Source organism: Heterocephalus glaber, unplaced genomic scaffold (assembly GCF_053883595.1).
Source record: "Heterocephalus glaber isolate CG9 unplaced genomic scaffold, H.glaber_assembly_v1.0 deba00001613, whole genome shotgun sequence".
NCBI classification, from domain to species: domain Eukaryota; kingdom Metazoa; phylum Chordata; class Mammalia; order Rodentia; family Bathyergidae; genus Heterocephalus; species Heterocephalus glaber.
This window is the reverse complement of record NW_028258384.1, coordinates 8,220,336-8,232,931: the sequence shown is the minus strand read 5'-3', so window position 1 is coordinate 8,232,931 and position 12,596 is coordinate 8,220,336. Positions and strand designations below refer to the sequence as shown.

General features: G+C 37.8%; 1 pseudogene; it reads left to right on the top strand.

The window, feature by feature from the left end:
• The first annotated feature begins 229 nt into the window (after positions 1-229).
• Positions 230-979, top strand: LOC101714500 (polypyrimidine tract-binding protein 3 pseudogene; annotated as a pseudogene).
• Positions 980-12,596: the final 11,617 nt, after the last annotated feature.

Below are 12,596 nucleotides of genomic sequence, written 5' to 3'. Positions count from 1 at the left end.
TAATCATATATAGAATAATATATTTAGCAATGTCTATTGGGGTGTGTCTCCCATAAGACTAAGGAAATTATTGGGAATCTCATTAGTGAATAAAGATTGGAAAAAATGTTTCTAGATAGCTGCCATCTCTTGAACTATCTATGGCTGCTTTTTTGATATTACACCAGGTATAATATCTATAATAACCCTCTTGATATTATACCAGGTATAATATCTATAATAACCCTCTATGGCTGCTGCTTTTGATATTATACCAGGTATAATATCTTCACCATATGCAGGGTCTGCTGGATTTTCCCCAGCCACTGGATTTCCTCAAGCTACAGCTCTGTCAGTCCCAGCTGTTCCTGGAGCCTTTCGTCCACTTGCACTCACCTCCTCTTCTATCACTGGAAGAGTGGCCATTCCTGGGATGAGTAGTGTACCAGGAAATTCTGTTCTACTTGTCACCAAACTCAATCCTGATCTTATCACACCACATGGACTTTTTATCCTATTTGAAGTATATGGTGATGTACATCGAGTGAAGATAATTTTTAATAAAAAGGAAAATGCCTTGGTTGAGATGGCATTTGCACATCAAGCCAAGCTAGCAATGAACTATCAAAGTGGTCAGGGACTTTATGGAAAAGTGCTCCATGCTACACTGTCCAGACACCAAACAGTTCTGCTTCCTCGAGAGGGACAAGAAGACTAAGTTGTTACTAAGGATTTCAGCAATAGTCCTTTGCATGGGTTTAAAAAGCCTGGCTCTAAAAACTTCCAGAATATTTTTGCACCATCAGCCACACTGCATTTTCCCAACATTCCCCCTTGTGTTACAATGGATGATCTGACGAACCTTTTCACAGAGGCTGGATGTACAGTGAAGCCTGAACTTCATAATCATGATCTTGGAGAAAATCATCACCTCAGAGTTTCCTTCTCAAAATCTACAATCTGTTTTTCTGTGAATTTTTCTCCTAAAACTGGACCATAGTGTCAGTAAAACCTCCAGACATAGACTGAAGCAGTTCAAGACCAACTCTACCACTTTCACAAAAATAACTCTGTTTGATATTTAAGTATATTAAAAACATGGGATATTCTTTTTCTTTTCTTTTTCCCCTTCCAGTATATAAGCAAAAGTTTGTTATCCTTCCTATCATGGTTTCTATGAAAGTACCTGTAGAAAAAATGTGTTTTCCATAATTTAATTCCCCACACTAAAATCAACTTCAAGAGGACTGACTTTATTTTAGTTTGGGTCACGTTAGCCTTATATGACATTTCTAAACTCCTTTGTACTTTGAGAGATTTAAGGATATGGACTTTTAAAATTACTTGATGTAAGTAATTTAAATCACAAACAAGATTTTAAGATTCAAAAGTCTGACCCCTGTAGGAAATTATGTTCACTTTTAAATTATATCAAATATTTGCCATACAATGATGGTTGTTAGACATACACACATGAGTTGTATTGCAAGCAGATTTATAAACATGCATGTTTTGTTTCTATAATTTCCTTTTTAACTCTTTGACACTCCTTTGAAAAATGCATTATCCTTTTAAGACTATTTGGAACAATGAAGTGTCTCAACTGTGCCCAAGGAAATTAAGTCAAATCCAACTAAGGTATATTAAGATGTCAGAATAACTAATAATTTTATATGAAAAATCATGTCTTAAATCTCAAAAAGACACTTTTTGTTGAGTAATACAAATATGATATTGGGAAATTTAAAAAAAAATAATCCTACTTATAAACTACTTTTTATAACTGTTTTTATAAAAAAGTTTACAGTATTATGAAAAATATTCAGGTCTATCATATGGTTTGACAAATTTTTTAAAAGTTATTTTTGGTAAGGTCTTCTTTTAGACAAGAATTAATCTCAAGGATTTTTTGTACAATTATGATCTCTATACTTATTCAGAATTACTGTGTAATACTTAATTTCTTATTATGTGCCTTATTATGTGCTTAAGATATAATAGGTTACAATTTTATCTAAATATCTTGAAAGCTATATTGTGGGCTTGGTGAGCATTTTGTTTTCTCTTTCTCTGTTTTGGTAAAGGATTTAAAAAGATTTTTTCATTCAATTTTAAGTGGTTTTCAATAAGTGATAGTTTTTATTCCAATTTTTGGTGCTTTGGTGCAGAGGTGGGGTAGGGAAGGGTGAATAGTTTGAGGAATACTCAGTGTACACTTGTAGGCCACTACATTGTGACTGGTAGCAGTTGTTGCCAGTTATCACACACCAATTTGGGAATGTATAATGCAATCTTAGTTTCTGGCTCTTGTCTAATCTTTATTGCCCATCAGAATTTGTCTCAGGATTACTTGATTCTTCTCTGTACTCAAGTGACAACTTGGCTTTTCTTTGTTAATGTAATTTACTGAGTGCTCACATATTTGGGAGTATAAGAAGGTGGGTTATTTTTTAAATTTGAAAATAACTTTATTATCAAACACATACACATACAGAAATTAAAAAACATTCAAAGAAGAATAATGCAAGGGAAAAAACCCTACAATAATATTAAAATACAGTAGAACTCAACCAAAACAAAACTGAAAAGCACTTAAACATTTTTCCATAAAACTTTAAAAAAATCTCAAGTACCAACAAGATACCAGAAGATGTGATTTGTTTCAGAAAGATCCCCAAAACCAACCTTGAACAAATAGTGTTCTGGAAAAAAATCTCCAGTTAGCTAGCATATTCCACATAAGTCAAACTTCTCCCTAATTTAAATTTCAATAGTCATATGACACGTGATGGAAACACAATGTGAGAAATATGTTATTAGGCCATTCCATCCATGTGTAACTTAATTACACCTTCAGTCTCTCACAATAGAGAAACTATTCAGTATTTACACATATGAGTCCTATTTATTTCACTTAAGAGTATGGCCTCAATATGCATCCATTTAGCTATAAACGTCTCTAGTTTCTTGTTCTTTATAGCTAAGGAGTATTTGATTTTATAAAAAAAACCCACATCTTCTTTATCTATTTACCAGTTGATAGGCACTTGGGCTGTTTCCAAGCTTTAGCTATTCCATACTGTGCCGCCATAAACATGGGTGCACATATATTGCTGTAGTATGATTATTTAATTCTTTTGGGATGATACCCAGCAGGGGAATAGCTGGATCGAAGGGGATCTCTCATCCTAGTTCTATGCGGTATATCCATACTGATTTCCACAGTGGTTGCATCAGTCTGCACTAGCACCAACAATGGAGAAGGGTTCCTTTCTCCCCACACTCCTGCCAGCATTTGTTATTGGAGGATTTCTTTACAAAGTGGTCTTTACTTTCTATTTCATATTGGTGAATAGACTACTTAGAGAAATGGGAGTTTAAATATGAACAGAATGGACTAGGATGACAAGAGTTTGATGGGCATTTTCAGTACTGTATTCAGAAAAAAATAAATAGCACAACTAGGAACCTCTGACATTGTCTTGTGTTTTATGTGGCCCGTTCATAAAATTCCCTTTTTCAGTTTGTAAGAATGTTCATCTAACAGAAGAAAATGCTGTAAATATTTGTAACAACTTTTTTTTAACCAGGCCAAAAGAGGAAAAAAAGGTTTTTTTGGAACAAGTTAACATATAAAGTGGTTTTATATAAAACATCAATTTTCTTGTATATTATGATAAGCAGCAGTACCAGCTTTCATTTTTAATACAGTTTGTGGCATTGGAAGGAAAGGATTCTGTGATCATTGAAGTGAACTATGTTAGTAATCCAAAGAGAAAATAAACTATTAAAAGTGTATTTTCTAAATGCATAAAAAATAAAAAGAAATAAATGACAGTGACCTGCTTGGAAAGATACATGGCCCGTAGGAGATTTCCTGCTTGTGCTTTAGAGTTGATTGCTTATTAGTTAGCAAGCTTTCTCTTTTCAGTTTACTGCATGTGCATGTAGGACCAGAAAGGCATATTTGGAGATTATATGAATATTTAGCTTTTTGCTATTTCCTAATATCAATGTCTGAATAAGAGCTATGAGTTGTGTTTTTAAAGTAGAGGTCACTGGGGGAAAGTTTTGTACTCAAAGACCTGCTACAAACTGAAAACTGCATAACTTTCCTTTTAATGTCTTTCTTGGATGATGCTACTTCCATCAGTGAACCACAGCTCTTCAGGGTCTTGGAGCAATAAATCACCAATTTTGTGTCTGCTTGCATAGGTCTGAGAAATCGCCTGTTCACAGGAGTGGAAAATTATTGGTTCTGTAGGCATCAAAGTGAGAAGATTAAGAGTATCACAGCCTTGGTCAATGCAGAGCAGGAGGCTTCCGAGCTCAGTATGCCACAGCTCCCAGTGCAGAGTAGGAGGCTACTGGGCAAACCTCCCACTGGTCCCAGCAGAGAGGAGGTGAGCCACTTGGGTTCCAGAAGCACCCTCCCATAGAAATGAGAAGAAACATAAACAAACTAAAGAAAAAACCTTCCAGATCATCTACAGCAACCCCAAAGGGAAACAAGATGGAACACTGATATTCAACCACCTGGACTCCCAGAACTAGTAACAAAAGAGGATCTGGAAAAAATGAAATCAGAAATAATTTCTCACATAACAGCAGAGATTGTGCCCATAGTTCAAGACATGATTAATAAATACAGAGAGGACACAGATAAAAAAATAGATGAGCTGAGGAACATGATGGAATCCCAACATAGGAAACAAATGGAATCCATAAAACAGATGCAAACAGATTTCCAGGAGATTAAAATCTCCACTGAAACTGTACGCAGCAGAATGAGCCAATATGAGGACAGAATTTCAGATATAGAAGATGAGACTGCCATTAGTGACAAGGACAAGAAAAATAGCTTCAAAAATGTAAGGGACCACAAGAAATCAATACAGCAGCTGCTAGATGATGCAAAGAAGACTAAGATAAGACAGATTGGAGTCAATGAAGAAACAGGAGAGAGTGAAGATGACATAAAAAAATGTTCACAGAATTGATGGCAGAAAACTTCCCAAGCGGGGGAAAAGAACTTGATATACAGATAAGTGAGACATATAGGATTCCAACTAGCCTTGAAAAAAAATGTACACAAAGGCATATAATTATTAAGATTCCAGAAACCCAAAAGAAGAATAAATTTCAACAAGCAGTTGGAGAAAAGAAACCAATCACATACAAAAGAAAGCCCATCAGAATCACAGCAGACTTCACAATGCAAACCATCAAGGCAAGAAGAGCATGGAGTGACATATTCCAAACCCCAAAGGAAAACAGCCTCCAGCCCAGATTGATGTACCTTGAAAAACTATCTTTCAAAATTGATGGAGAAATAAGATACTTTCAGGAAAAAGAGCACCTTAGGAACTTCATGAATACCAAACAAGCACTAAAAAAATTTCAGACAAAATCCTAGGAAAATACAATGAGGAACGCAATGAGAGAAAACCCAGCAGAATGAATCCACTGGTTATGAGAACAAATTAAAAGCAAAGAGGGAGAATCCAACAAAAAGAAAACCTCATGGCAATGATAACTCAATATGTATCAGTTACAACCATCAATATTAATGGTCTAAACTCACCACTCAGAAGGAATAGACTGCCAGAATGGGTCAAGAAGCAAGATCCAGCAATATGTTGCATACAAGAAAAACACTTAATTCAAAAAGAAACCCACAGATAGGAAGTTAAAGGGTGGAAAACAATACTGCATGTGATAGGAACCAAAAAAAGAAGCAGAAGTAGCTACCCTCTTTGCAGATCAAGTGGGTTTCAAATGAATGCTGATTGAGACAAAGAATGACACTATATCCTTGTAAATGGAACAATCCAAGAGGAAGAGAAGACAATCATAAATATCTATGCACCAAACACAAGTGTGCCCAACTATATAAAACAAATACTGACAGACATGAAAAATCATATAAGCACTAATACAATAGTAATGGGGGAACTCAATACCACACTGTCACAAATGGATATATCAACCAGACAAAAAGCAAGCAATGAAATACTAGAACTCAATCAAACTCTCAAACAAATGAATTTAACAGATGTTTACAGAATGTTTCATGCCACAAAATCAGAATACACATTCTTTTCAGCTGCACTCATGTCCTTCTCAAAACTGGACCACATACTCACTCATAGAACATGTTTAAGTAAGTGCAAAGGAATTGAAGTTATCCCCTGTATATTATCAGACCACAGTGCAAGGAAATTGGAGATCCATAGTAAAAGAAACTTGAAAATTTTCATAAACACATGGAAATTGAACAACACACTTCTGAATAACCAATGGGTCACAGAGGAAATTAAAGGAGTAATCAGACATTTTATTCAATTAAATAACAATGACAATACAAACATATTGGAATCTGTGGGACATAATGAAAGCCCTCTTACGAGGGAAATTCATAGCAGTGAATACACATATTAGGAAAACAGAGCGAGCCCAATTAAACAACCTGATGCTGAACCTCAAGCTTCTAGAAAAAGAAGAGCAGGACAAACCCAAAACTCCTACAAGGGAGAAAATTATAAAGATCAGAGCAGAAATCAATTCAATGGAAACTAAGACAATGATACAAAAAAATCAATGAAGTCAAGAGATCCTTCTTAGAAACAATAAACAAAATTGGCAAACCCTTAGCCAACCTTATCAGAAAAAGGAAAGAAAAAGCCCAAATCCATGCAATTAAGAATGAAAAGGGTGAAATTACAACAGACCCAGCAGAAATCCAGAGGATCATCAATATCTACTTCGAAAACCCATACACCAAAAAGATGGAAAACAGAGAAGAAATGGACAGATTCCTAGATTTGTATGAATGACCAAAGTTGAACAAAGAAGACCTAAAAATTCTAAACAACCCAATATCAACCAGTGAAATGGAAAACGTAATTAAAAACTTATGAACTAAGAAAAGCCTGGGTCCTGATGGCTTCACTTCTGAATTCTACAACACATTTAGAGAGGGACTACTGCCACTGCTGTTTAAACTCTTCAATGAATTTGAAAGGGAAGCAATACTCCTGAATGCATTCCTGGAAGCAAGCATCACCTTGATCCCCAAAGAAGATAAAGACCCAACCGAAAAAGAGAACTATAAGCCAATTTCACTAATGAAAATAGATGCAAAAATCTTTAATAAGATACTGGCAAGAGCTGGGGATTTAGCTCAGTGGTTTCACAGCCTGCTACACAAGCACAAGGACCCGAGTTCGATCCCTGGTACCAAAAAAAAAAAAAAAATACTGGCAAATAGAATGCAGAAGATTATCAAGAAGATCATACACCCTGACCAAGTGGGATTAATACCAGAGATGCAGGGATGGTTCAACATATGCAAATAAATCAATGCAATATACTATATCAATAGAGCCAAGAACAACAACCATATGATCATCTCAATAGATGCACGAAAAGCATTTGACATAATCCAACACCCATTCATGATAAAAACCCTACAAATAATTGGAATAGAAGGCCTTTACCTCAACCTGATTAAGGCTATTTATGAAAAACCAACAGCCAAAATCATACTAAATTGTCAAAAACTGAAATCCTTCACACTAAAATCAGGAACAAGACAAGGATGTCCACTATCACCACTCCTGTTCAATAGTTTTGGAAACATTAGCCATGGCAATTAGACAAGAGAAAGAAATAAAAGGAATAAAGATAAGAAATGAAGAAGTCAAATTGTCATTATTTACAGATGACATGATACTCTATATAGAAGACCCCAAGAACTCCACCAAAAGTCTTCTAGACTTAATAACCAAATTCAGGAAAAGTAGCTGGATAAAAGGTCAACACACAAAAATCAATAGCTTTCCTCTACAAGAGCAACAGACTGACTGACAGAGAAATAGGGCTAATAATACCTTTCACAATAGCATCCAAAAAACTGAAATACCTAGAAATCAACCTAATGATAGAAATCAAAGACCTCTTCTCTGAAAACTATACCACTCTGAAAAGAGAGAGTGAAGATGATATCAGAAAATGGACAGACATCCCCTTCTCCTGAGTAGGAAGGATCAATATACAGAAAATGGCCATACTTCCAAAACTGCTATATAGATTCAATGCAATTCCAATTGAGATTCCAGCAGCATAGTTCAAAGACCTTGAGAAAACAATCCAAAAATTCATTCAGAACAAGAAGAGACCCAGAATAGCAAAAGTAATTCTAGGTAACAGTGACATGGCAGGGGGTATCACAATCCCCAACTTGCAACTATACTACAAAGCTACTGTGATAAAAACAGCATGGTACTGGCAAAGAAACAGACCTGAGGACCAGTGGAATAGATTAGAAGGTGCAGAAACAACACCAGACACACTCAGCCATCTCATCTTTGATAAAGAGGCCAAATACCCTCACTGGAGGAAAGATAGCCTCTTGAATAAATGGCACTGGAAAAATTGGGTTTCAACTTGCCAAAGATTAAAACTAGATCTATATCTCTCACCATGCACTAAACTAAAATAGAAATGGATTAAAGATCTAAATATTAAAATAGAAATGCTGAACTGGATGGAACAGAAGTTAGGTAGAACTCTTAAAGATATAGGTGTAGGAAAAGATTTTATGAACAAAACCTCAGTTCCCCATGAACTAGCACAAACAGTCAACAAGTGGGATCTCTTCTTATTAAGAAGCTTCTGCACAGCAAGAGAAACCACCAACAGTGTGAAGAGACAACCCACAATGTGGGAAAAAATCTTCACCTGCTTTTCCTCAGTCAAAGGCCCACTATCTAGAATTGATAAAGAACCTAAAAAGATCGGACCTCCCAAATTTAAAGACCCAATTCAAAAATGGGCATCTGAAATGAACAGACATTTCTCAGCCAAAGAAGTAGAAATAACAAATGAATGTATGAAAAAATGTTCAACATCACTGGTTATTCAAGAGATGCAAATGAAAACAACGCTGAGATTCCACCTCACTCCAGAAAGAATGGCTGCTATCATGAAATCAACCAAAGAAATGCTGGCTGGGCTGTGGGGAAGACAAACCCTGCTCCACTGTTGGTGGGAGTGTAGACTCGTGCAGCCACTGTGGAAATCAATATGGAGATACCTCCAAGAACTAGGACTGGAAGATCCATTTGACCCAGCTATTCCCCTGCTGGGTATCTTCCCCAAAGAATTAAAAGAATCATACCACAGTGATATATGTGTGCTCCTGTTCATAGAAGCACAATTTGTAATAGCTACAACTTGAAAACAGCCCAAATGCCCATCAACTGGTGACTGGATAAAGAAAATGTGGTTTTTTAATAAAATGGAGTACTACTCAGCCATAAAAAAATAAGAAATTAGAGACATTTATAGCTAAATGTATGGATATTGAGGCTATACTCTTAAGTGAAATAAATAGCACACACATGTGTAAATACCAAATAGTTTCTCTATTGTGAGAAACTGAAAGTGTAAATAAGGACTAAAAGTTATAATAGATAATGTGAAATAGGAAGGAAAGGGGCAAAGGGGAAGGGGAAGTAAGATGGATAGGGGAAAGGAAAGAAGGGAATGGAATTAATATGAGAAAATGGAAAGAAAGTCTTTGTAAATAGGGAGAGATGGAGGGCTTGAAGGAAGGGCAGGGGAAAGGGGAAAAATAAGAACCAAGAGAGATTATGTAAAGGTGCAAATTTCCAATGATGAATGTCCTTATATTATATACCTAAAATGTATCAATGATTAAAATGAGTAAATGATAATGTGAAATAGGAAAAAAAGGTTCAAAGGTGTAGGAGAAGTGGGAGGGGTAGTGGAAAGGAAAGAAGGAAAAGGAAAAATTATGAGAAATGGAAAAAATGGAAACAAAGTCTTTGTAAATAGGGAAGAGTGGTGAAGGGAGTGCAGGGAATGGGGAAAAAATGAGAACCAAGATACATCATGTAAAGGTACAAGTTCCCAATGAGAAATGTAAATGTACTGTATACCTAAAATCCACCAATAAAAGAATTTGAAACAAAACCCTTAGAAATTTCTAAGTACAAGATGGTTCTTGGCTGATCATAAAACCATCTAATTTACTGTCTACCAAGGGGTAGCAAGCACTTTACTCATTAGAACCACAAAAACACTGATAATTTTTTGAATAAGTGCACCTTAAACCCTCTGGGTAAGATACTATGCACACCAGGACACACATCTTGGTAACACGAGGAAAACTTCACAATGCAACAATCACAGGTTCAAATAGAGACATTGTAAGTCTAAATGTCATCCTCCCATGAGTACTGACAGTTCCTCTCATGGTTTCAGCCTTGTAATAATATCAATACCCCTAATTAACTGGCCTTGTTTCTGTTTATAGAACAGACCATTCTATACCAAGAGCCCCTCATTTCTAGAAGAATAGGGAACATTGCACAAACACAATATAGACCAGTGACCATGGACTAAGATGACCTTATCCCAGAATAGTTAGTTTCCAGCTTTGCTTCTTCATTCTCTGCTAGCCCTTATAAACCTCCTACTTTGTAAGAGAGCTGCTTTTCTGGCACTTCAAAGCCAGTGACACCTCTCAGGTCTTTATCTTAATAAAGCCTGTTCTCTCTCTCCCCCCGCCTTTCTTTCTTACATTTGTCAGCCCACATAGGTATGTGAAATGGAAGATGGTTTCCCCCTCCACCCTGCTCTCCTCCTTTCCATACCAAGGTTAAGGATCCAACTGCAAAGGAGTCCTGCACAGTGATAGCTGAGTATCCAGTGCCTTTAAAGGACTACCTTACCAGGGAAGAGAGGACATGCTTCTGCATGGCTGATCTTCTGGGTGTCTCCCTTGGCTCTGAGGACCCAACTGGAAGGGAGTCCTGGAAGTGACCACTAAGTGTCTGGCATGTCCAAAGGACCATATGACTAGGGAGGACAAGCCATGCTCCCACCTGGCCTAACTTCTGGGTTCCTCTCCAGGCAAAACCCAGTGATTTGAAACCCATATAGTATGAGGCAGTCAGCAGGACTCCTGTTTCTGAACTGTTCCTAGGTGGAGGCTAATACCAAATTTTGGGGAGCCAAGAGGCCATCTTGGTGTGCCACTCCTCCTATTTTTAATTTTCTAACCCCACTTTCTCTATTGCATAGAACTAAAATTCCTTTTCTTAAAAGATTGCAGCCTGAGAAGAGACCATTTGCCATTTCCTGCTTCCTGTATATCCAGACATTGGCCTCACTTTGACATGCTCAGGACTGATAAGAATATCTCCTCACCCCAGCACCTAGAGAAGTGCAGATCAGTTCTCCTCAACCCTTAGAGGGTCCACTTGGGAACTTCCTAGAGATTAAAGTGAGGACATCTGCCCAATCTCTCGGGAAATCTTCTCTGATATGACTTATTCTCCACTAGAGAATCAGTCCATGTCCCTAGTCTTGTGTGGGGAATGCACTGAAACAAACTACAGATCCCTAGCTATTCTCTTATCAGTCACCATGGGATCCCAAATTTCTCAAATTCTGGCCAATTTCTCTTTAGGCTACCTTCTCTCTTTTCTGGCATCCTGCACTCACAGAGTGCTATGGGGACTTCACTGAATAATCTTCTCAGCCTGAAGGGAGATATTCAGGCCAAATATCTCATATTTTTATTCCCACATACCCTGGTCTAAAGCCAATGGCCTAAATTCAGTTCATTTGATTTCCAAATTCTCCAAAACCTTTATAATTACCTGCAGAGAAGTGGCAAGTGGCAGGAGGTTCCCTACATTCAGGCCTTTTTGCCCTCCTCTTTCATCCCTCCATCTATTCTACTCTACCTCACAACAGATAATAACACATGCCCCCATTCCCTGCCAGCCTTTGGTTCCAGACTATTCCTCACACAAAATCTTTGATCTCACAAACAACTACCCTGACTCCCTTCACCCTCCCTCACCACCCATGACCCAGTCTTTTATCCAACATACCAACCTTAGTGAGTCCGCCCAGCCACCTGACTTCAAACCCCTTTTCCCTTTACATCAAATCCCACACATTTATATTATTCTCACCACCACTTTCCTCTTTTATGAGGGACAATGAGTTTGGATGACAACCAGCCCTACAGCCAATGAGGTCCACACCCAAAATAATCACAAAAACCCTGGGAAAGTTACTGTTCCTAGATATGATCCTAGATGGAGCCAAGAGCCCAGTTACGGAGATTGAGAAAGATGCCAATACTTTATCCGATACATTCTCACTGGTTGAGACAGGGCCTCTATTAAGTTTAGCAACTTTGGAAGATGATGAATCACCCCACTGCACACAGGCAGGTCTGTGCATGCCCTACCAAGGTCCTGAGTCAAGCAGAAGACACTGAATCACCCCACTGCAGACAGGCAGGTCTGCCCAGACCCTGCCAAGGTCCCCAGTCCCGCAGAACACGCCGAATCAGCCCGCTGCAGACAGGCAGGTCTGTGCATGCCCTACTGAGGTCCTGAGTCATGTAGAAGACACCGAATCACCCCACTGCAGGCAGGCAGCCACCTGATTACACATTACCAAGGCACAGAGGACACCAGACCACCAGACCAAGGTACTGAGTCCCACTGTTCCCGGCCCAGAGGTAGGGGCTTCTGAGCCATTGTCCCACTGCTCCTGGTCCAGAGGAA